The sequence below is a fragment of the Nannobrachium achirus genome (assembly GCF_963921795.1).
Source record: "Nannobrachium achirus genome assembly, chromosome: 24".
In the NCBI taxonomy this organism is placed as follows: Eukaryota; Metazoa; Chordata; class Actinopteri; order Myctophiformes; family Myctophidae; genus Nannobrachium; species Nannobrachium achirus.
Window position 1 is genome coordinate 33837103 of NC_137831.1, and position 5000 is coordinate 33842102.

The 5000-nt window shown below is 45.9% G+C and overlaps 1 protein-coding gene across 1 annotated transcript in view; it reads right to left on the reverse strand.

Moving 5' to 3' along the window:
• LOC308280242 (neuropilin-2-like) overlaps window positions 1-5000 on the reverse strand; it is a gene marked incomplete at its 3' end in the record, with an annotated part of 147851 nt that overhangs the window by 10336 nt on the left and 132515 nt on the right. The window lies entirely within an intron of this gene.

Consider the following 5000-nt stretch of genomic DNA (forward strand, 5'->3'; position numbering starts at 1 on the left):
TAGGCTTTTACGAAAAATATTTATAACAATTATGTTAAGCCTAGAACCAAGCCATCCAGGATGGCGATGGATCATGACCATAAATCCGATATGAAAACATATTTTAATATTTAATTATTTGATATACTACATTTAATAAATACCCTTTGTTTAGCGATTTTCAAAATGTTCTTTCCACAAAAGGTTTCATGTTCATGATTCACTGCCAACCTGGATGGCTTGGTTCTAGGCTTAACATAATTGTTATGAATATTTTCGTGAAAGTCTATGAGGAAATGAACGGGAGATTTTTTTACCGGGACCAGTAAACCACGCCCACTGCGATGCTCTATTGTCTGTTTACTTAAAAGAGCTGGGGACAACTCCTGATACTGAACAAACACCACATAGCAACGATTGATTACTTTCAGAAAATAGAGCTACGTAACACTTGTTTTTTTAACCAAACAACATCACTTACCCTACCTCTAAAGAGAGGAGTGATCATTTCCGTCTACAATCTAAAATCTCTCACTCTCTCTTTTTCTCCTTTCCAGAATCCCTATATGCGGGTTGTGCAAACGAACAGCAGGGCGTGCACCTCGGGGGAATGAGCATGCACGAGCATGCCGGGTTGCAAAAAAAAACTGCCAAAAATAAAAACAAATAAAACCAACAATCTAAATGCATCCACGTTCCTGTCACAGCCTTGGGAGGGGAGGGGAGGGGGGGCAGGGGTTGCAGTTGAGTGATGACTTTTCACACCAAGAGCGTCTGGAGATTTTTTTGTCCCGTTTTTGGCGATCCAATCCTCACCAACGCCTCGTCCCAATCTGGAGCAATGCAATTAACAAATATAACGTTCGAAGCTCCAATGTTGCCCATGGCTTGGTGTGAAACGAATAAATCGTTAGTAATAAATAAATAAATATAGCACCCACACACATCGGATCAAGGACCCCCACCTGCTGACGTGTGTCTCAGAACCATGCAAGAGTCAGGGGGGAGGTTTGGGGCTTGACAGATGGCTGGCTGGAGTTGACAGATTTCTTTTCTTTTAATTTTTTTTGGCACACAATTGATCGCGTCCTCTGTTCTCTGGTTTATAAGCGTTTCCCTCAATCGCGTGTCTTGTCTGTTAAGTACGCCCAATTCTCCTCAAAAAACCAACAGGCTCATTGGAAGGACCGTCTAAAGGAGGGTCTTCAACCGTTTTTCAGGCCAAGCTGAGAGAGAGAGAGAGATGAAGCACGGATCCCTACTACTTATTGCCGACCGTCAGGTCGTAAGTTACTATGAAAAGCTCCACTGGCTGTCCGTCTGTCCGTCACGTAACGTCACACTTTTGGCCCTACTCTAATCTCCGCCACCGCTGGGCCTATCGATGCCAAACTTTGCACACACACACTCCTTGGATGGCAAATCACAACCTCCGCCCCTGATTTCTCACATGGCCCTCTTCTAGCGCCACCATCAGGCCGATTTTTGCAAAAAACATTTTTTGGACACTGCTCCTACAGATTTTGGCATAGAATCACGCAAAGCGGTACACAGTATCTCTAAAGTCATGTCATCGACATGGATCTGTCCCATTTCCCATATTCCCTCCTGATTGGCTACCATTGCCTTCTAAAGTTTGTGTATGCAACGTGACGGTCGCTTACTGTATCTCACAATTAGGGAGTCTTACTGGTTGTATAAAACTGTGTTGCGGATTAAACTTTGTTCATTGATTCCATGGACAGTTTCATTGACTTGTTTGACCGTGCTGTCGTCAGTGCATGTTGGATTCTTGTAACTGTCAATTTTCATTGATTTAACCGCTTAAACCAACACAATCTTGACCTTCCACTCTGTACTTAGTCTGCTCTTTTTTCCTTCTACAAACACCAAACCCCTATCGATCCACAAGCCCACAATGCGCGAGGCGATTTGATGCTTGTAGATCGACTATTTGTTGGCTAAAGTTTCCTCCGAATAGGGATACTAGGGTTCAAGAGGTAAAAAAAATAAATACAAATAACTAAAAAACTATCACACAAACATTTGGTGGCCCGCCCTGTACTAACACTGAGGACCCCCTAGGGATCACGGACCCCGTGTTGAAGTCCCCTGCTCTAGACTATACTGCTCCCCCCAAAACCCCACCTTCTTGGAATCCCCTTCCACAAAGCCTTTCGCTTATCTGAATCTGTCATGTAAAAAAAAAGAAAAAAAAAACAAAATACTACAAAAGGCAAAAAAAAAAAAAAAAAAAAAAATGCCAAAAGCAATTACCGTTTAAGCCGAACTTCACTGTCGAGACTTGTGAGTGTTGAGAGGGGGGGTGGAAGGGGGGCTTCACAAGGGAGTTGGGGGGTGGGGAGGGGAGTGAGAAAGCTTAAACCGGAGCTGGAAGCGCCCCGGTCTGCTGGACCGCGGCACGTAATTACGCCGGGAAATGGCGCGTGGACCGCCGCTATACTTCACACTGCACACGCTCATTAGACAGCGCGACAGAGTTGAGCCGAGGAGAGAGGGAGGGAGAGAGAGAAAAGAGCCTTGCTCGTGCACTCTATCTGATTGCTTCTCATCCGGGGGGAGGGGGAGGGGGGGGACTGACTCGTGGAGTGGGGGAGGGAAGGGGGCATCACGTGTAACGCTTCCGTAAAAGACTGGTTCTGTCGGATCCCGTCAGCGCCGCTGCCTTAAGGGGTATGGCAGGGGTCTTCAACGTTTTCAGGCCAAGGATCCCTTAGTCGAGAGAGAGATGAACCACTACCTTATCATAGATTCCATATAGTTTCATTGTTTGACTGCACGATCATCAGTGTATTTTGGATTCATGTCAATTTGAGTTTTCAGATGTTTAACCAGTTGAACCGTCAGCACTTAATAAACTTGACATTTCACTCTGTACTTAGTGTGCTCTTTTTCCACTCTACACCAAAGCTCTATGCCGAAAATAGCCAATCTACAAGCTCACAACGCCTCGCAGCGTGTGGCGTTGTGAGCTTGTAGATCTGCTATTTTTGGCTACATTTCACGGAATGTGGATAATTATATCACATAAAAAAGGAGGACAAAAAACATTCTATCACTCAAGATTTGGAGGACCCCCTGTAGTAACTCTGAGGACCCCCTAGGGGGAGGAGCCAAACCGAGTTCCTGTTTCTAAACAAGGCTAAAACGTCCAACGGGTACATATATTTATCCATCTCTGGGACCCCAGTCTACACTGTTAATCTAACTCTGAGAGTGAACAAGTGTAACCAAATGGACCAATTGGTCCCTGACTATCCATCATTTGGCTCGCGACTGCCTGGAACCCCCTCGAGGACCCCTGGGGGTGCCCCGACCACATTCTGAGATCCACTGGTGTAGGGACAGTGTGCGTGACTGTGTGTGAGTGTGACAGTATACACCTGTGTGTGTCTATGGGTGTACCATTATGTGCGTTGTTGATGTGCATGCCTGCGTAGAAGTGGGAGAGCATCCCACGTCACCCAGCAACCAGCAGGCTCTCAAAAACGGTAATATCAATGTCCTACAGGGCCCACGCAGGAAGCTGTGAGTATTCTTTTCACAAGGCAGGTGAATCCACAGACATAAAAAGGTAGACGCCTCTTCCGGCTCTCTGGTACCCGTCTCGCCTTGGTGGGCATTTTTGATTGACAGGCTTGGAATTCTTCTGTGTGCGTAACAGACAACAAGGTCGGTAGGCAAATCAGAGGCAGGTTTGAATGGAAAGTCCCGGAAAAGACGCGTTGTGATTGGCCAGTAGTGTTTTTGAGTGGCAGCCTGCCCTCGACACTTCCTCTTTTGTGCCCACCAAGTTGGACGGGTCGCTCCAATCAACTGCAGCGGGTGGATGAGGTATCTAGCTTTTTATATCTGTGGGTGAATCTACAAGGCTCGCGCTCATCTCAAATCGTGCTCGCCGCTTTTGAGATTAGCCCTTTGTTTTCCGCTGCAGCTTACAAGGTAGGACTTGGTGCACCGAAGAAAAGGTTTCTTTTTTCACACGTATAATTTCCCTCAACCGGGTTCAAAGTTACAAATTATATTGTGGGGTGGGGGAGTGTAACGTGATGAGCACAGCTGGTGCACTGAAGCAAAGGGTCTGGGTGAGCTGTGAGCTTGTTTATCAGCTATTTTTTAATAGCTAAAGCAAAAAATTACGCGCAATATTGCATACCCAGTCTAAATGGCTTAAAAGGAATGCTACAGTATTTGGAAATGTGGGGTCCCTGCCCAACAGCGACAAAAGTGCATCCAAGTGATGAAAAAAATGCAGTGCTGCTGGCTTTCATTCTAGCCTTCCTGAGTGGGCGTGTGTTTTAGAAGCTCAGACAAGCCCAGAAGAACACAACGTTAGCTATAGCAGTGGTTTGGGTTTCCCCAAGGACTGAAGTCGTTGAGATCCAGTGGCGGGTGATGATTCTGGCGATGAGGATGGGTATACCAACGGGTTAAACATTCCAAAGCAGTCTCATTAATCAAGCAGTACACGGTCCCAATAGGCTCTATGCATATACGCCATTTTGTTCTACTTCCGGGTGTCTTTCGACTTCCTTCACAGGTGTTACTGATGATACTAATGAAGGCTCTGTTTGATTTATTGTACAGTGGTTCTTTAGTTTCAAGGACCCTCATAACTCTGTACAAATGGAATCAACAAACATTTGTACACTCTCAGAGTTACACACCTGTATGGGGACATTTGGAACCCACTAAAGGACACTTTGAGACCCAGAGGTGTAGCAGAGTTTCCAGTGAGCCAACATGCACAATAGCAGCACCCTGACTCTGTTTGAGCAGAATGGAACAGACCCTTCATTAGTATCATCGGTAACACCTGTGAAGGAAGTCGAAAGACACCCGGAAGTAGAACAAAATGGCGTATATGCATATAGCCTATTGCCTAATTTCTACTTTGTCGTAAGCGGGTCTCATCACGGCGGGAAAAAAAGCAGATCGATAAGCTCACAGCACGCTGTGGATGTGACGCGTTGTGTCCAAGACGCTTCTTTTCAGCTGAC